Here is a 21,553-nt window from a genome sequence, read left to right as displayed (position 1 = left end):
GGTTGTGAAGATCTTTTTTGTAAGTTCTTCTGTGTATTCTTGCCACGTCTTCTTAATATCTTCTTTCAGTATTTGAAATAGCTCAACTGGAATTCCATCACCTCCACTAGCTTTGTTCGTAGTGATGCTTGCGAAGGCCCACTTGACTTCACATTCCAGGATGTCTGGCTCTAGGTGAGTGATTACACCATCGTGATTATCTGGGTCGTGAAGATCTTTTTTGTACAGTTCTTCTGTGTATTCTTGCCACCTCTTCTTAATATCTTCTGCTTCTGTTAGAAGCGTACCATACCATGTCTGTCCTTTATCGAGCCCATCTTTGCATGAAATGTTCTCTTGGTATCTCTAATTTTCTTCAAGAGATCTCTAGTCTTTCCCATTCTGTTGTTTTCCTCTAACTTTTCTTTGTCATTTGTCTATTTCCTATTTCATTGATTTCTGCTCTTATTTCCTTTCTTCTTCCTTTGTTTTTCTTTTTTTAGATAGAATTTTAAATCATAGATTTTTTGACTTTTTTATTTGCTAATATGTGCTTAAAACTTTATATTTTCTTTGAGATACATAGATTTTGATATTTTTTTCACTATCATTCTGTTCAAAGATTTTTTAAAAATATATTTTCATTGTGATTTCTTATTTGATCCATGGATTATTTAGTAGTGTTTTATATATATATATATATATACACACACACACACACATATGTGCTTCCCTGGTGGCTCAGAGGGTAAAGCGTCTGCCTACAATGTGGGAGACTCGGGTTCAATCCCTGGTTTGGGAAGATCCCCTGGAGAAGGAAATGGCAACCCACTCCAGTACTCTTGCCTGGAAAATCCCATGGACTAAGAAGCCTGGTAGGCTACAGTCCATGGGGTCACAAAGAGTCAGACACGACTGATCGACTTCACTTTCACTTTCACTTTCATATATATATATATATATATATATACACATATATATAATACAAATATATATGTGTTTGTATTAGAGTATAGTTGATTTACAATGTTGTATTAGTTTCAGGTGTATAGCAATGTGAATCAGTTATGATATAGACATGTATTCACTCTTTTTATGTTTTTTTTCCCATATAGGCCAATACAGAGTATTGAGTAGAGTTTCCTGTGCTATACAGGAAATCCTTATTAGTTATCTATTTTATCTATGGTAGTGTGTTTATGTCAATCCCAATCTTCCAATTTATCCCTCTCCCTCTTACCCCCTGGTAACCATAAATTTGTTTTCTACATCTGTATTTATCTTGTAATGAGAACATATGAACATATGACCATAATCCTCTTACACTTTCTTTATGCTTAATATATTATGTAGCTTGGTTAATGTACTGTGTGTGTGGGTGCTTAGTCGCTCAGTCGTGTCCGATTCTTGTGACCCCATAGACTGAGAGGCTCCTCTGTCCATGGGATTCTCCGGGCAAGAATGCTGGAGCGGGTTGCCATTTCCTTCTCCAGGATATCTTCCCGACCCAGGTATCTAACCTAGGTCTCCTGCATTGCAGTCAAACTCTTTACCGACTGAGCTATGAGGGAAGCCCATGTACTCTTTGAAATTACATGTATTCAGAAGTTACTAAGGGTAGTAGTAGTAGTGTTAGTTGCTCAGTTGTGTCCAACTCTTTGTGACCCCATGGACTGCAGCTGCTGGTTTCCTCCATCCATGGGGATTCTCCAAGCAAGAATACTAAAGTGAGTAAATTCATTTGTTTCTCCAGAGGATCTTCCCGACCCAGGGATCGAACCTGAGTCTCTGGCATTGCAGCCAAATTCTTTACCATCTGTGCTACAGGGAAGCACTGCTAAGGGTAGTGCTACTTGAATATTAGGCCACAGTTTTGATGGTGTTCATGTTTTCTGGTTTGAACGTAGAATATGCAGCAGGACCATTTATCTTACTAAATTTTGTCTACTTAATTTATCAGTTTTTGAGAGCGAGGCATTAAACTCATTAACTATGCTTTTGGCCAATTTTTCCCTTTAATTCTGTCCATTTTTGCTTTATGTATATTAATGTTGTTGTTCAGTCACTAAGTCATGTCTGACTCTGTGACTCCATGGACTGCAGCATGCCTCCCTGTCCCTCACCATCTCCCTGCCAGTCAACACCATCTCCTGGAGTTTGTGCAAGTTCATGTCCATTGAATAGGTGATGTTGTCCAACATGACTATTATTTCCCTTTTTAAACTAACCCAATTATTATTATTAAAATTTTCTTTTTATGTCTGAATTATCTGATATTAATATAATCAACCCAGCTTTCTTTTACTATTTCAGCAGGAAGAATCCCAAGTCGTTTCCCAAAGATTTACTGTCTTCTCCCCAGGATTGTGAATATGACGAGATATCATTTTCATGAATAAGCTGCAGTATATGGGAAAAGTTAGGTACCTGGGTGCCCCTAATCTGTTCACTAGCTGACTAATGCACATAGCTTCCTCTGGCTGGTCACAGATGTCAGAGCGATTTGAAGAAGGCAGGGGACTTGACAGAAGGAAGGTTCCCCTTTGCTCAGATGGAGGGAAATCACATGGAAGCGCCTGAGGCCTCACATCACTGAATATTACCTCTTCCTCATTGCCAGGGAGAAGATGGAACCTCAGTTTTAAAATTGTAAGAAACAATTCAGCCAACCACCTGCATAAGTTTGGTAGCCAACTCTCCCTAGAATCACCAGGTAAGAACCTAGCCTGGGTGACTCCTTGATTTTGGCTTTGTGAGACTCTGAGCAAAGAATCCAATTGAGCCTGCCTTCACTTCTCACTTTCATGCATTGGAGAAGGAAATGGCAACCCACTCCAGTGTTCTTGCCTGAGAATCCCAGGGACGGGGGAACCTGGTGGCTACCGTCTATGGGGTCGCACAGAGTCGGACACGACTGAAGTGACTTAGCAGTAGCAGTAGCAGATGTTGCACTTAAAAAACTGTGAGATAGTAAATGTGTGTTGTTGCAAGATGCTAAGATTGTGGTAATTTGTAATGCAGAAACTAAAACAAAGGAATGGACTTTGCCCTGATACCTCATTCTTCCATTTGTTTATTTTTACGTAGTTTTTTTTTTTTTTTTCTCCCATCACTCTCTTGTCTCCTTCTGGGACTCCATTTACACATATAGTAGATAATTTCATATTATTTTCAAACCTTATCATTTTTTAAATCTATTTTTCAGATCAGATAATTTCTATATCTTCATTGTTAATTTGCTGATATTCTCTCCTTTCCTCTCAAATCTCTTGTAAAGCCAATCTGATGACTTTTTAAAGTTTTATATTTATATTTTCAGTTCTAAATTTTTATTTGATTTTTTATAGTTCTTATTTCTTTCTTGATTACATTTCTCTGTATGTCATTTACATATACTTACACAGTTGCTTTACATACTTACAGGGCATACTTACACAGCTGCTTTAAAATCATCATCTACCAAATATTACTTCCAGATCATCTTATGGTGATTGTCTTTTCTCTTGAGAATGGATCACATTTTCTTAGTGTTGAGTAATTTGGAGTTGTACAGTGGACATTGTGAACATTATGTAGTAGCACTTTAGACTCTGTTACTTACCTCCAAAGAGTGTTGTGGGCTGCTTCTTTTTTTTTTGGAACATTAAACTTGGTTGAATTTGGCTGGACTCAAACTGTAATACTGCGTCTTGGACAACAGCTCAAATCTCAGCCCAGTTCTGTCTTTAGCTGGGCTTCTTTGAGTCTGATGTTTACATGTGTGGCTCATGGTTGGCCAGATATTTGGACACACCCTGGATGTGGATTCCTGTGGAATTCTCTTTTCTGAGCTTTTAGTCCAGAGCAATTATTGGCTTTTTATTGAAATTTTCATTACCATGTATGGTGCCTATTTTTGTCTGTCCTCTGGCTTTCAGTTGCTTAAAACAAAAAAAAAAGTTAAACTTCACATGCTATGCTCTTCTGAATGTCAACTTCCCTCTATAACCTGATATTTTTGTTCTTGCTCTCTAGTACTTTTAAATAGTATTTATTTTTATTGTACTTTGTCCAGGGTTTAAACCTGTTATCTGTGAAAGGGTCAGTCTGACAGGAATTACTTTACAATTATCAGAAATGAAATCTTTCTATATTTATCTTTAAAATAGCAAATTTCTATTTAAAAGCATTTTCACAAAAGAAGCAACAACAAGGAAAACAACAAAAATTCCTGGTCTGGATATTTCCACTGGCAAATTTTTTCAAATATGTAGAGAAGAAATAATATCAGATTAAAAAAAAAAGTCTTCCAGAAAAGTTGGAAAGGAAATACTTTGGAACTAATTTTGTATATCCAGCAAAACACTGAGATGAAAGCCTGATAAAGATGTTGCTGCTGCTACTGCGAAGTCGCTTCAGTCGTGTCCAACTCTGTGCGACCCCATAGACGGCAGCCCATCAGGCTCCTCTGTCCACGGGATTCTCCAGGCAAGAATACTGGAGTGGGTTGCCATTTCCTTCTCCAGACAAGGATGTTATAAGAATGGAAAATTACTGGATAATTTCGTTCACAAATATAGACACACACAAATAATCCTAAAAAGTCATTAACAAATCAATTCCAGAGATACATTAATAGCAAATTATACCATGATCTAACTGGGTTTATTTTAGAAATGCCAAGTTGATTTAACTATTATGTATAGATCAATCAGTGTAATTTTTCATATTTGCACAAATATGGGGAAAAAAACATGATTTTCTCAAATTATGCCAAAAAAGCATTTTTTAAAATTCAGTGCTCATAAGTTTAAAAAATGCTTATCAATTTACAAATAGGAACATTCCAAATGTGGTATAGTATACCTACGTAAGCCAGTTCTTAGTGGTAAAGTGTTGATTGCTTTATCTGAGTTCAGAAGCAAGACAAAGATGTCTGTTGCCTCTACTTCTGTTCAATGTACTAGAAGTATCCACTGCAATGAGGTAATAAAGAATAATAAAATTTATAAAGGTTGAGAAGGAAAAACAACACTACCATTATTGGCAGAGATATTATTACATATAAAAGACAAAAGAGTATATAACTTCAAAGAATGTACAAATTACTAGAACTATTGAGTGAATTTAGTAAGATTACTGGGCACAACATCAGTATCAAAATAAAAATCAGTTTTATTCCTATAAACTAACATCAGCCAAGTAGAAGTGATGATTAAAAATAGCAAGAATCTTTAGTATCTGGGAATAAATCTAATAAAAATAACAAGAATCTTTAGTACTAATGAATAAGTCTACAGAAAGAACTAAAAGACCTCTATATTGCAAACTATGTTGCTAAGAAGAATTAAGATGACCTGATTAAAAGGAAGAACTTTCATGAAGACTCAATGTTATTAAGATGTAAAGTCTTCCTAAATTGACCTATAAGTTCAATGCATGTGTGCTCAGTCATGTCTGACTCTTTGCGATCCCATGGTCTGCAGCCTGCTGGGCTCCTATGTCTATGAAATTTCCCAAGTGAGAATACTGGAGCAGGTTGCCATTTCCTTCTCCAGGGAGCTTCCCTACCCAGGGATTGAACCAACAGCTCCTGAGTCTCTTACATTGGCAGGCATATGCTTCCCTACTGTTCATAAGTTAACATAAGTTCAATAGTATCCCATTAAAAATCTCAGTGGTCTGTGTATGTGTATGATATTGACAATCTAATTCTAAAACACATATGAGACCTTACAAGACCTAGAATAGTCAAGGCAAATTTGAAAAAGAATAAAGATGGAGAACTTACACTAGCAGATATAAAGATTTATTTATTATGTTGTCATAGAAATGACTGTATTAGCCCAGAAACAGGCCCATGCATATATGTTCATCTGATTTATGACAGAGGAGCCACAGCAATATGTGGGAGGAAGGTGATCTGGGAGGATAGGGTCAGTTGGATAACCACATGGAAAAAAAATTAACACTGACCACCATCTCACGTTATGTGCAGAAATTCATGTAAGATGTATTATAGACCCAAATGTATAAGATAAAAAACAAAGCTTAGAGAATAAGATAGAAGGATATCTTCTTGAATTTAGGGTAGAAATGATTTCCTAAAGTTTACATCAGAATATATTAATCACAAAAGAGGGCTTCCCAGGCAGTGCTAGTGATGAAGAAACTGCCTGCCAGCGCCAGAGACATAAGAGACAGGAGTTTGATCCCTGGGTTGGGAAGATCCCCTAGAGAAGGAAATGGCCACCTGCCCCAGTATTCTTGCTTGGAAAATTCCACGGACAGAGGAGCCTGGTGGACTACTGTCCATAGGGTCCCAAAGGGTTGGACATGACTGAAGTGACTTTCAGGCAATCACAAAAGAATATATTAGTAAATTTTGGAGTTCATTAAATTTAGACATTCTGTTTAAAACAAAACAATAAGAGGCAAGTCACATACTAGGAGAAGACTGGGAATGCATAATGTTAGCTGCATGTTTTGTTAAATATCTTTATCAGTAGATGTCTGTCTATCCACTCTACCATCTGTCTATACATTCTATCATCTTCTGTAAGTCCATAAAAAATGACTGAAAACAAGAGACAAATAGTGACTTTATGAAGGAGAACATTCTAATGAAGCATTACCAAAAGATGCTCCATATCATAAGTTCAAACACATTTAAATTACACCTACATTATAAAACTATTATACATCAAGTAGAATGGCTGAAAGAAAAAGAACCAGCAATACAAGATATCGGCACCCACGCAGAGGTGGTGGAAGTGTAAATTGTTAAAAAACACTTTGTAAACATATATTAGACATTAAAAGACCTAGAATAGCCAAGGTAAAAGTATCCATTACAGGTATAAGTATACATTGTTTCTAATCCTTAGCACCAGTTCTGAGCATATACCCCTCAGAAGCTGAGTGTTAATATACACCAAACAACATGTTATACATAAACTCTTATAGAGTAGTACTGTTGTTTATTATACCCCCCAAGTGAGAACAACTAAAATGTCCATGATCAGTAGAATGGGTAAATAAATTTTTATATATTTATATCACAGAATGCCTCACAACAATAAAAAGAATGCAGTAACCTGATGAATCTCAGTGACAATCATGGAGCAAAAAGAGCCAGACACAAAAAGATCACATATGGTATAATTCAATTCATAGAAAGTACAATTTCAGGCAAAGCTACTTTATAGTGATGAAAGCTGGAATAGTGTTGACCTTTGGGAGAGCAGAGAGTTTTGCCCAGAAATATTCTATGTCTTGATCTAGGTTATGGTTATATGGATGTGTCCATATTTGATAACTTTCTATTTAAGATTTGTGTACCTTTCAAAATGAAATGTGCAAAAAAAAAATGCTTACTTCATTAAAAATGAGTAGAAATTAGCTGTAATCAGGGAACAAATTAAGCACTTTTAAAAAAGATTTAAAAATTATGTCCCCACATGCAAAGATCTGTCTTCAGGAGGGTGTTTTATTCTTGATGTTTTCTTGCCAAGTAATTCCTCCTGGCTTAAACTCAGCATTCAAAATTTAAGATCATGGCATCCGGCCCCATCACTTCATGGCAAATAGATCAGGAAGCAGTGGAAACAATGACAGACTTTCTTTTCTTGGGCTCCAAAATCACTGCAGATGGTGACTGTAGCCATGAAGTTAAAAGACACTTGCTCCTTGGAAGAAATGCTATGATAAACCTAGACAGCATATTAAAAAGCAGAGATAGTACTTTACCAAGAAAGGTCTGTCTAGTCAAAGCTATGGCTTTTCCAGTAGTCATGTATGGATGTGAGTTGGACCAGAAAGAAAGCTAAGTGCCAAAGAATTGATACTTTTGAACTATGGTGTTGGAGAAGACTCTAGAGAGTCCCTTGGACTGCAGGGAGAACAAACCAGTCAATCCTAAAGGAAATCAGTCCTGACTATTCATTGGAAAGACTGATGCTGAAGCTGAAGCTCCAATACTTTGGCCAACTGATTCAAAGAACTGACTTATTTGAAAAGACCCTGATGCTGGGAAAGATTGAAGGCAGGAGGAGAAGAGGGTGACAGAGGATGAGATGGTTGTATGACATCACTGACTCGATGGACATGAGTTTGAATTAGCTCCGGGAGTTGGTGATGGACAGGGAAGCCTGGCATGCTGCTGTCCATGGGGTTGCAGAGAGTTGGAGACGACTGAGCGACTGAACTGGACTGAACTGAACTGACCTGAATTCCTCCTGGGGACCCTTGACCCAGAACATAGAATGCTTCTATATTCTGTAACCTGTCTGCCTACTGCCTAGGTCATACATCTGTGTATTGTTTGATCCAGAGGAACAGGAGGATCATCCAAGTCACATTGGGGGTGTTTCAAAACTTTCTTCTCTAAGCTCCAAGCTAAACCAACTGCCTTCTGTCAATCTCTCAAAGCTCATGTAAGGCTTACACAATGGTGCAGCAATTGGGTTAACCCAAACTTTCATCTGGTTTTAAGTAAAATAAAAGACATGATTTCATTTTCACCAAGAACTTTATTGAACAATGTATTCGTTAACTAAATGAACTTTTTTGGCCAACCCCCAATTTAATATAATCCTAATGATAAGCACTCCTGTTATTAAGTCCAAGCTCATTCTACTCACTGCTGCTGCTGCTGCTAAGTCGTTTCAGTTGTGTCCGACTCTGTGCGATCCCATAGACTGGCAGCCCACCAGGCTCCACTGTCCCTGGGATTCTCCAGGCAAGACACTGGAGTGGGTTGCCATTTCCTTCTCCAATGCATGAAAGTGAAAAGTGAAAGTGAAGTCACTGAGTCGTGTCCAACTCTCAGCGACCCCATGGACTGCAGCCCACCAGGCTCCTCCATCCATGGGATTTTCCAGGCAAGAGTACTGGAGTGCCTTCTCCATCTACTCAATGCACGACTGGCCAAATAGCCAGGAGGTGAGGTTTTGGGTCAAGGAACACAATTTTATTCAGAAAGCCTGCTGACTGAGAAGATGGCAGACTAGTGTCTCAAAATAACCATCTTATCAGGGTCTGGGTGGGTGCCAGTTTCTTTTATAGAGCAGAGCTAGGGAAGGTGAGGAAGTAAAAAGGACATTAATCTTGCAGATCCCCTAGAATGACCAACCCCAGGGAAGCAATATGTTAATTTCTTACTTCCTGTAGCCAAACACAGGTAGATAGGGTCCTGAACAAAGGCACTTTGGTTTAATATTTAGGTAGAGGGGCAGGGTACCCTGAGGCAGGCCATTATGTAGAAATAGTATCTTTTTAGTGAACAAAAGCAAGGGGAAACAAAGGTTAAAGAAAAAGAAACAGATCTGACAGGGAGTCATAATTGGGTCAGTAACAGTCTGTGTAACAAACAGTCTGTGTCTTACAGTTGGAGCTACTCCGTACAGGTTTCATCAGCCTTAGAGTCTACTCCACGTTTAGGGAACACGTTTCTCCTTCTTCTAGGAGACGGTTTGGCAAAAGACAAAATGATTCACCCCAATATCTCATCTGTCCTTGACATCTTTGTTCAGTTTTCTCTGAATACAGAGTGAGGATTGGCCTTTCCTTTGTGTTCCAAAAGAGAGCATCATGAAAACCTGCCTACAACAGAGGGAACAACTCCAATCCACAAATAGTTGCTCTTCAGCTAATATATAAATAAAGAAGGAAGGAAGGATAGAAGGAAGGAAAGAACAGTAGAAATAAAACAAAGGAAAGGCTTCTGTAACTGAGTTCCCACAATTATTTTAGCTTTTCTTCAGTTGCCATTTTCTAGGTTAGCTAAACACTGTATAGAATTTTTTTTTCTTCAAATTTAAGAAACATTCACAGATGTCAAAATATGAGAGCAAACACCTGTATTCTAGCACTGTAACTATTTTAAACCAAGAGAAGGAAGCAGAGAAATTGGTTTTAAACCCTGAGATATAGCAGACCATATCAAAACAGTACCCACAGGATGTCATTTTATCTACTGGGAAAGGTTTCATCCACGTGGTGTAAATCATTCTACTTTAGAAAAAGGAGAGAACTGTACAAAAGCACATGCAGGGATTGTGGTCACAGTAGAATGTCATGGTTTCCCCATTGTCCATGGAGGGAAGTGAGTGACACTCTGACATTGCTGTGATTCGATGTGGTAAGAGCCACACCCTCCCCCTGCACCCCCCCGCCCCCATGCATAGGACCTCCCCACCGCCTTTCTCCCATTTACTCCTGGCTTAATCTTCCAGACATTCTGCTGCCCTCCGGGATCCATCAGGATTCACTGAGATCCTCAGATAGGGGAGGCTTGTGGCTTATCTCTCAGAGTACTGCCATTTCCTGCCTGATATTCTCCTGTGAGAAGCCACAATTACTTTTTTTTTTCCTCCCAAGTCTGTCTGGATGTGACATTTCCATTTGCTCCTGCCATCCTCACCCTGTCCCTGATTAGGGTTGTCACCTTCACTTGAGCCGCCCTCTCACAACAAATGAAAGAAGGAGAGGGAGGGAGAACAGGGAGGAACAAGGTGAGGCCCCGTTCCTCCTGCATTTACAGCTTAAAAAAAATCAAATCCAAGGAATAAACCCTCCTTTGTCTCCACTGATATAATGGCCCTGAATTCACGCCTGTGGCCAGAGCTACTTTCAACTTTGGAGCCTGGCATTTGACTCAGCTGTTCCCTTTATGCTGTTAAAAGATAAAACTGGAGATAGGTTAAAAATTTTGAGAGTTTATCTGAGCAAAAATCAATCAGAATGGGGCAGCAGCAAACTGGAACTGGCTACCAGTGATGGCTCCAGAAACGGCTTTTTTACAGAAAAAAGGTGGGGATAAAAGGAGGCAATTATTGACTAGCTGTGGCTTAAAGTCTAGGTGGCTGTTCATGATTGTCTGTCCTTAATATTCTGCTTTTGCAACCTTGAGACATTTACAAGTTTAGGTTTTGATTTGCTTACATAGACCTTAGAATAAACATGTAACAACAACACATTTTTTTATTTGTGCATCAAAATATGTGCCTTATGTATATGCAACAGAAAGATAGCAGTATTTCCAAAATCACAGTCACAGGAAAGAGCTGTAAGAGCCTGTGTGGTTCCAATTGGCCCAGTGGAGGGAGCAGGATTTAAGGCACCCTGGAAGTCCAGTGGAGGTGCTACAAGTAGAGGCTCAGGCCTTTGCGTGCTCAGCACATATCCTGTCTCCACAGCAGCAAAAAGGCCTCATACTAGGTGGGGGGCTGGGGCGGGGACAGAGGCCTTTATCAGATGGAACTCTGATTTCAGTGACGACGACTCAGTTAGCTACAGTACCAGAACATGCACCAGTGTTGTGGCATGGAAATATAGTAGCGATGCTGTCGGAATGTGGAACTAAACACATAGGTGTTCATTAAAGAAAATACTGAGATTTTAAATGACACTGTTTCTTTTGGTTAAAATGTGGCCTCTGGAGTCCTAACGCCTGGGTTCTCATCTCAGTTCCATCAGTCTGTGATTTGTTCAACTGCTTAATTTGTTCAACTGCTCTGCCCCTCGGGCTTCCCTGACAGCTCAGTTGGTAAAGAATCTGCCTACAGTGCAGGAGAGCCCGGTTCGATTCCTGTGCTGGGAAGATCCCCTGGAGAAGGGAAAGGCTACCCACTCCAGTATTCTGGCCTGGAGAATTCCATGGACTGTATAGTCCATGGGGTTGCAAAGAGGACATGGCTAAGTGGCTTTCACTTCACTTCACTTCTCTGCCCCTCTGTTTCTCCTGTCTGTATGGTTGTTGATTATACCTCTGAAACAAGTAGCTCCATGGCTTGACCCCTAACAGGTTTTTGCCTAATGTGAGTAATTATTATTATGTGGAAGATGAAATATAGGGACAGGTTCATGATTTCCTCCTCTCATTGTTACTAATATTTCAAAACCTTTTTAAAAATTGTTACATATTTATTTTATTTGAGAAGAGTATGATTCAAGTTTGAGGTTTCACTGAAGGTGTTTTAGAGATAACCAAGTTAACCTGTTAGCACAGTATACAATCATGTGAGTATAGGACTGTGTATGTATGTTCATGTCTGTGTCCATGAGTAACCAGTGTACATATGTGTACATGTGTGTGTATGTGGCCATATGACTGTGTACATATGTGTGTGTATGTGTGTGTGCATATATTGATGGGTGTTTTCTGGGGCTGCTGTAATAAATTACCGCAAACTTGATGGCTTAAAACAACACAGATTTATTTTCTCACAGTTTTAGAAGCCAGAGGTCTGAAATTTGGGCTGAAATCAAGATATAGGCAGGGCTTCCCTGGTGACTCAGTGATAAAGAATCCGCCTGCCAATGCAGGAGGCGTGGGTTTGATCCCTGGGTTGGGAAGATTCCCCCAGAGAAGGAAATGACAACCCAATGCAGTGTTCTTACCTGGGAAACCTCATGGACAGAGGAGACTGGTGGGCTACAGTCCATGGGGTCCCAAAGAGTTGGACACAACTGAGAGACTAAACAGCAACAACAAAGTGTAGTCAGGGCTGCAGTCCCTCTGGACATTCTAAGGGAGAATCTGATCCTTCCTAACAGCATCTGGTCACTGGGCAGTTCTTGACTATGGCCACATCACTCCTGTCTCTGCATCTGGCTTCATATGGAATTTCTCCTCTGTGTGTGTGTGTGTGTGAAGTCTCCCCCTGCTCTCTCTTATAAAGACACTAGTGATGGCATTCAGGACCTAGCTTGACAGTCCAGAGTGAGAATGATCATCCATCACAAGATCCTTAGTAACACTGAGTGTGTGCATGCTAAGTCGCTTCAGTCGTGTCTGACTGTTTGAGACCCTATGGACTATAGCACACCAAGCTTCTCTGTCCATGGGATTCTCCAGGCAAGGATACTGGAATGGGTTGCCATGCCTTCCTCCAGGGGATCTCCCCGACCCAGGGATTGAACCTGTGGCTTCTGCATGGCAGGAGGATTCATTATCTCTGAGCCACCAGGGAAGCTCCTTAGTAACATTGTTGTTGTTCAGTCACTGAGTGGTGTCCTATTCCTTGCAACCCTATAGACTGCAGGATGCCAGGCTTCCCTGTCCTTCACTATCTCTCTGAGTTTGCTCAAACTCATGTCCATTGAGTCAATGATGCCATCCAATCATCTCATCCTCTGCTGCCCCCTTCTCCTCCTACCCTCAGTCTTTCTCAGCATCAGGGTCTTTTCCAATGAGCAGGCTCTACGCATCAGATGGGTGAAGTATTGGAGCTTCAGCATCAGTCCTTCCAATGAATATTCAGGGCTGATTTCCTTTAAGATTGACTGGTTTCATCTCCTTGCTGTCCAAGGGACTCTCAAGAGTCTGCAGCACCATAGTTGGAAAGCATCAATTCTTTGGCTCTCAACCTTCTTTACGATCCAGTTCTCACATTCGCACATGATTACTGGAAAAACCATAGCTTTGCCTATACAGACCTTTGTCATCAAAGTGATGTCTCTGCTTTTTAATACACTGTCTAGGTTTGTCATAGCTTTTCTTCCAAGGAGCAAACGTCTTTTAATTTCATGGCTGCAGTCACCATCCACAGTGATTCTGGAGCCCAAGAAGAGAAAATCTGTCATTGTTTCCATTTTTTCTCATCTATTTGCCATGAAATGATGGGACCAGATGCCATAATCTTAGTTTTTTGACTGTTGAGTTTTAAGCTAGTTTTTTCACTTTTTTATCTTCATCAAGAGGCTCTTTAGTTCCTCTTCACTTTCTGCCATTAGGGTGGTGTCATCTGCATACCTGAGGTTGTTGATATTTTTCCCAGCAATCTTAATTCCAGCTTGTGATTCATCCAGCCTGACATTTTGTGTGATGTACTCTGCATATAAGTTAAATAAGCAAGGTGACAATATACATTCTTGACGTACTCCTTTCCCAATTTGGAACCAGTCCTTTGTTCCATGTTAGGTTCTAACTATTGCTTCTTGACGTGCAAACAGGTTTCTCAGGAGGCAGGTAAGGTGGTCTGGTATTTCCATCTCTTTAGGAATTTCCCACAGTTTGTTGTGATCCCCACAATCAAAGGCTTTAGTGTAGTCAATGGAGCAGAAGTAGGTGTTTTTCTGAAATTATCTTGTTTTTCCTATGATCCAATGGATATTGGCAATTTGATCTCTGCTTCTTCTGCCTTTTCTAAATCCATGACCTTTTCCCCAAATAAGATAACAAGTGGCAGGGATTAGGTCCTAATATCTTTGAGAGTTTACTTTCCAGCCTACTTCAGGTATATCAGTTCAGTTCAGTCACTCAGTCATGTCCAACTCCTTGCGACCCCCTGGATTAGAGCATGCCAGACTTTCCTGTCCATCACCAACTCCCAGAGCTTGCTCAAACTCATGTCCATCAAGTCAGTGATGCCATCCAACCATCTCATCCTTTGTTGTCCCCTTCTCCTGCCTTCAATCTTTCCCAGCATCAGAGTCTTTTCCAATTAGTCAGTTCTTTGCATCAGTGGCCAAAGAATTGGAGTTTCAGCTTCAGTATCAGTCATTCCAATGAATATTCAGGGTTGATTTCCTTTAGAATTGACTGGTTTGATCTCCTTACAGTCCAAGGAACTCTCAAGAGACTTCTCCAATACCACAATTCAAAAGCATCAATTCTTTGGCGCTCAGCTTTCTTTATGGTCCAACTCTCACATCCATATATATATATATATATATATGCCTATGTGTGGGTACATGGGTGTGCATATATGTGTATGTGCATTATGTGCATCTGAGTGTATACTTGTGTATACATGTATGTGTATCTTCACAGTGTGTGCATGTTGGTACACATGTGAGCAGTACATACGTGTAGGTGTATGTATGAGAATGTGTGATAAGTATGCATGTGTGTGTGTTTGGGTATTATTTACTGGAAAATGGGCTATCCATGTGACCTTTGCTTAAAATATTTTGTTAAAGTTCTGAAATGTGAATCGGTTGAAAGCCTGTTCTATTGACTCAGTGCTCTCCTAACAGATGGTCAAATAAATACAATATTTCTACCTTCCCAGAAATCACCTTAAGCACAAAATTGTTATCGTTTGTTGGAAAAGAGCAATCTTGTTTAAATGCTAGTAAACAAGCAAGACATGCCTCTTTTACCTCTGCCTGAACCTCAGAAAGAGGGCCCAAGTGGGAGTTCATCATAATGAAAAATGCATTAGGATTGTATTGATGGCACAGAGGGTCTATTACTCAGTTTTAATCTCAGCCAACCAGGTACAAAGGCACTGGTCCATGAACCCTGACCTGAAACAATCGGGGAAGGTTTAATGAAAGCCAGACAGTGGAGGGTCTTTTAACTTTCTTTTCTTCTTCATTTTAAAACCTGTATGTAGGAATTATATCTGGGTTTTATGAGGACTGCAAGGTGTTACAATCTGCACTGTTGGTTGTTACAATGAAGAGACTAGGAAAGATGGAAGTATGGTGAGTTAATTGCATTAGAGCAACTTCTTAAAGGCTTAGGGTGTATATGTATGTGTGTGTGTGTATATATATGTATATATATATGCTTCCCAGGAGGGTGGCTCAGTGGTAAAGAATCCACCTTTATGGATTCACAATGCAGGAGTCACAAGAGACTCGGGTTCAATCCCTGGATCAGGAAGATCACATGAGAAGGGCATGGCATCCCACTTCAGTATTCTTGCCTGGAGAATCCCATGGACAGAGGAGCCTGGTGGGTTCCAGTCCGTATGGTCACAAGGAGTTGGGTACAACTGAAGCATCCGTGTATGTGTGTGTATGTATATATATATTATATATATAAAAATATATAATATATATATATATATATATACATTTTAATAGTATTAAGCACCTATGTGTTATATACAAATAAAAGGGAGCCCATTCAATAGTGTGTCAGGCACTAAGCCAGTAGCTACCATGGACATTTACTTCCAGCTGCTGGCAGTGCCCACCTTCCCCACACCACCCCCCAACCCCATGTTGTAACATACCGCAGTTTCTCCAGAGATTGTCAAATGTCTCCTGGGGACAGTGAGGCTCCTGGTAGAAAACTGCTGCTCTAGAACTTTGTGCTCCAGGGGCCAGCTGCAGGAGCATCACCTGGGAACTTGTTAGCAATTCAGAAACACAGATCTCATTGCGGACCTATTAAAACAGATTCTGCATTTTCACCTACTCCCTGGGTGATTCATAAGCACATTAAAATCTGGGAACTACTACTCTGAGAAGTAGAAGAAAGAGCTGGTGAGATGGGTTGGGGGTAGATCCTGGAAAGGCTTGAATATGTTGTTACAGTTTTAGGTTTAACTCTGTAGGTAATGAAGCTATGTTAGATATTTATTTTATATCAAAAATTTATTTTTGAAATACTGACAGGCAGGCTGATTTTGCCCACTTACCATTCTTCTTACCCTTCTTACTACCTCAGCCTCAGATTTAGGGAGAATGATGAATGCCAGCCCCCAAATTTTGTTTCCCAGTCTCCCCTGAAGCTTTGGGGGCCCTGAGATTCTATTGTAAGCAGGAGTTATTTCGGAAGTTTCTAGGAAAGCTCTTGCAGACTCAGATGTCATGCCGCTTTTCCTTTAGATCTTTCTTCTTTCCTGGGAATGAAAAGATGGTTTGAATTCCAGGAGCCATCTTTTTTACTTATTTATACATTTTATTTTTGGCTGTGCTGGGTCTTCGTTGCTGCACAGGTTTTTGTTGGGGGGAACGGGGACTACTCTCTAGAGAGAGTGCAGGGGCTTCTCACTGTGGTGGCTTCTCTTATGGTGGGGCCTGGGCTCTAGGGCGGGTGGGCTCAGTGACTGCGCCTTTTCGGCTCTAGAGTGCAGGCTCAGTAGTTGTGGTGCCCGGGCTTAGCTGCTTTGCAATATGTGGGATCTTCCTGGACCAGGGATTGAACCCACGTCACCTGCATTGGCAGGTGGATTCTTTACCACTGAGCCATCAGGCAAGCCGTCTTTAAAGTCTGAGAAGAAGAAGCCCTCCCTGAGGATGGTGGAGTACAAAGTTGGAGGGAACCTGAGTCAAAGAGAAAAATATACCCTAATCTTGTTTAAACCTTACAGAGGTTTATTATTCACAGCTGAATGCAATTCCTAACTGATTAAGATTGCTATTGATGTGATGGATGAATTGAAGAAAAAGACAGCCGTGCAGAAACTATTGAAATAGCCTGGGTGGGAGATTGGGAGAATGTAAATGAAAATGAAGAGGAATTTAGAATCTGATGTTCTTTGAGGTATGATTATTTAAAAATTTGTCTGTGGAAAACTGGCCATAAACATTTGAAAGCCAGGGGGAGGAGTGGATTGTGATAATGCCATGAGTTTGATTGTGGACATACTGAACTTGAGATTCACCAGACAATTGGATGTGCGTATCCAGCAGATACTTGCTTGGGAGAGAAGGTGCCTGTGAACATAGAAGGACGCTGGTGAATGGAAGGTGGGCAGGAACAAGGACTGGCAAGATGAAGGGAGGACGAGAAGAGGGTGATCTTGGCACATCACTGAACTGGAGAGAGAAGACAGAAGCGTGACCCAGAGTTATGGGCTGGGAGTTATTAAGGAATTTCTTCTGAACAGGTTCCATCCAAGGGATTTTTACAGTGATGTTGAAAGGTGGAATTCATAGGACCCGGAGCTTTTTTATGAGGAAGTCCACTTGCTCAGGGAGCACTTCTTTCTCTTCAGTGACCTCATAAATCATCGAGGTCAAGTGTTTGTTCATTTTCTGCAGTTAGGCTGAGTAACTGAAGCCTCGTCCATCTTTTCCACTCTCCTGTCTGCTGTGACTCCTCAGACTTGTGCTTTAGTGACTGCTGTCAGGGAAACGGGCAATCCATGTTGTGTATGGTGTGGCCAAGATTACTGCCTTCCAAAAATATTTCCCATTTTTTCCCCTACTTCACTACTTTTGCATACACAAAGAAATTGATTCCCCAAAGGTGGGCTTATTAAACAGCTGCAGATACAGGTTATAGGCGAGGTGTATACAGGGATACAAAGACATTAAAGCCATGATCTAAATCTCAGGACTTTATGACTGAATGGGAACCAGAGAAGTGTGTTAAGTGTTTTTTAGGCCCCGGGGTGCTCTGGTTCTAAGAGTGAAAGATCTAAGGGTGACATCTGGAGATAGGACTTCTGCTGGGGTCCTTGTGCTTGCTTCTGGTCCTTTGGGGAATGTTTCTTTGGTCTTCTTTTGTCTCTTGTCCATTTAACCTCTTTGTCTTATAGCACTTCCCTCCTTCACAGAGAAACAACCTAAGTCTCATCCATTTTTGTCCCTTCTCAAAAAGGAGTCTCATTATAGCCGCAGTTTCTTATTTCATATTCATGGTCTCTTTTCTGCAATTATGAAATCCCGATGCTCTGAAAAACAGAAGATTTTTTTTCTCCTTTAATAACTCATATGTAGCAAAACCCTCCCTGAACTTCTGTGAGATGCTATACTTCCTCTATTCATCCATAGAACATTCCTCTTACTCCTGGAAGAAGCATTAATATGCTTAGTCAAGAAGTGCTGCCTCATACCATACTATAGGAAACTCTACTAACACATTTTTATCATTTGAAAAATTCTGAATTCCCAAACATTCTGGTACCAAGGGTTTTGGATGAGAAAATGGGGGCCTGTAATGTTCTCAATATTCTCCTTAATGTGAGGAAGATGAAAGGAGGCAGTTATAGTGACTGGGAGAATGGAGGCATCATGGTCATTTACAAAGGATGCCTTGTTTTGACTGGAAAATCTGTGGGAATCAACTGAAAAGCCATTAGAAGTAAGTGAGATGGCTGAACTCAAAGTAAACAGACACGTCAAAATCCAGCCCTTTACTAGCTTCTGAGACTAATCTTAGAATTTAAGGCAGCACCATGGGGCTTCCCTCGTGGGTCAGATGGTAAAGAATCTGCCTGCAATGCAGAAGACCTGGGTTCGATCTCTGGGTTAGGAAGATCCCCAGGAGGAGGGACTGGCAACCCACTCCAGTATTCTTGCCTGGAGAATCCCAGGGACAGGGGAGCCTGGTGGGCTGCCAGAACCTATGGGGTCACACAGAGTCAGACACTACTGAAGCGACTTAGCAGCAGCAGCAGCAAGAACATGCACAAACAAAGCCTACAAGAAAAAACACCTAGTTTATTAAATGACTGAGATCAAATGTATAATCCAAATTTAAGAGCTGGGTTCCTGCCCTTACTTGCAGTCCCGCTCTATCATCCCACTCTGACTTCCAGTTTCCCTAAGATCCCTGGGGATGGTAGCCCTGATTCTAAACAGCAGCTCTATGACAAGAGAGTCAAGGCTTGCTGCATGAGCTCTTTAGTCCTGCCTGACTCCCTGATCTCTTTTCACATGTTCCTTGGATCTGCTAAGATCCCAAGCTTCTGCCAGGCTTGGTTCTGCCCCTGTACTTCCCTCCAGCCCTAGTTGTCTTTAGAATGCTGCCCCTTGCGTGATTATGGATGCCAACTTTAGCCTTTCTGAGAAAAGATATTCAGAAAGCTCTGTAGTGACTTTACCTTGAGTGAGTGTGCAACACATCATTATAAACAACCTCAAGACTTACAGAAACAGGTTGGTGCAGCTGTGCCTGTATGCCCAGAAAAGCCATTGAGTCTTGGTGACATTTTAAATCAGAACAGTGACTAATGATGTACCTGGGATCTAAACTCTGAATCATATAAAACCACTCATTGTCTCTATATCAGGTAAAGCTCAAGCTGTGGGAACGCTTTTGTATGGCACATGTTTGAGCTTCACGTATTAATATGAGCAGGCTTACAGAAGGAATCTGTTTGGAAAAGCGAGTGTCCACCTTCTGAATATTCTTTTCCTCTGTCTTCCTCCCTCCCTCTCTTCCTTCTTTCCCAGGCTTTTTCCATTTGGCATTCACTTGTCAGTTTTCTCACCTGAAAAATGGAGATAATAATAGTATCTTTCTTACAGAGTTGTTTCAAAGAATGCATGGGTTGGTATCTATACAAAACCCTTGAGTTCTTGGCCCAAAGTAAATGTTTTTAAAGCATCTGTGATTATTGATGCCAACTGTCACGCTCAGTTCTAGGGGCTGTGGATTCAAAGATGAAAATTATAGGTTTTACTCTTATTAAAAGTCTCCAATATTTGTATATATTTTGTATTAGCCAGAAGTGCTTTTCTAAAGTGTGGACTCTGCCATGAGTGCTCTGGATCTGAGAGCCAGCTCCATCCTGTTGCTGGGGGCTTCCTGGTGGCTCAGATGGCAAAGAATATGCCTGCAATGCAGGAGACCCAGGTTTGATCTCTGGGTTGGGAAGATCCTCTGGAGAAGGGAATAGCAACATACTCTGGTACTCTTGCCTGGAGAATTCCATAGATTGAGGGGCCTGGCAGGCTACAGTCCATGGGGTTGCCAAGAGTCGGACATGATTGAGCGACTAACACACCTGTTGCTCATTAACTATATGACCTTGGTCAAGGTTCTCAGTCTTTCTAAATCTTAGTTTTCTCCAATGATGATAATAATTCCTATCTCATAGATTTGTGGTGAGTAATAAAGGACTTAAGACAGCAAAGCACTTGAATAACAGAATATCCAGAGTAAGTTATCAATACTGAGTTTCCTTATTTGCAAGTTATTACTGATTGAAGGTCCTGAGATGGCCCTCGATGGGACTTGACCTTAGGGTTCTCATCTTTGTGGATGGGATGGGGAAAGGATGGGATCTGTCATGCTGCTCTGAATCCGGTATTCAGAAAGTTTCTTAATTTGAATACTTCTTCCCTAATATATTGGCTAAGTCCAGACAGCTGAGGGACCACATGGAGGAGAGAGGGACTCTCCGTTGATACTGTCTGATTTCAGATCTCAATTTATGCAGGGTCTGATTCTGTGACTAGCATGTCTACTTAACTTCTCAAGTTCTGTTTTTCCATATGTAGCGTGGGCTATTATAATATTATTAATAATTAATATAATAATAATTATATTAAATAACTATATTAGATAATTAATACTATTTATATTAATTATATATAGTATATAATTATATACTATATATAATTATAATATAATTATAATTATATAATAATATATGTATTATATAATATTATAATATATATTAATATTATAATAACCACTAGCTCATAGTAGTTATGGTGAAAGTTAACCAAGATAGTCTAAGTAAGGATGTGAGTACGGCCAACATGCCTGACATGTAGTAAGTGTTCTATTAAGTTGGCAATCATTGTTGTTTGATTAGTATTTGATTCTTTGCTTGTGAAACAGCTTGTATAGCTAGGGCTCTGAGCCTCTCCTCACTCTAGTTTTATTTTTACTCTCATGAATATTTATTTTAATTTTAATAACTTCTTATTCCAAAAGCATACATGTTCATCACTGGAAGAAATATAAAAAATTTCTGTTTTGTGTTTGCTAATCCTCCACCTGTGGGCAGAATGGGAGTCACAGTGGGTGAGGAGATGAAACGGGGTGGCTGGACCCTGTGCTTTTAATTATTGGTTGGCATTCAGGATCATAGAAAATGGTCACCAGAAATCATTTGTTACCTTCAAAGAAAGTATTGGCTGGGATAACTACCTTTATGTTTTCTCTCTTGAT

This window comes from Bos javanicus, chromosome 12, assembly GCF_032452875.1.
Source record: "Bos javanicus breed banteng chromosome 12, ARS-OSU_banteng_1.0, whole genome shotgun sequence".
Classification (NCBI taxonomy): Eukaryota; Metazoa; Chordata; class Mammalia; order Artiodactyla; family Bovidae; genus Bos; species Bos javanicus.
This window is presented reverse-complemented; position numbering follows the sequence as displayed.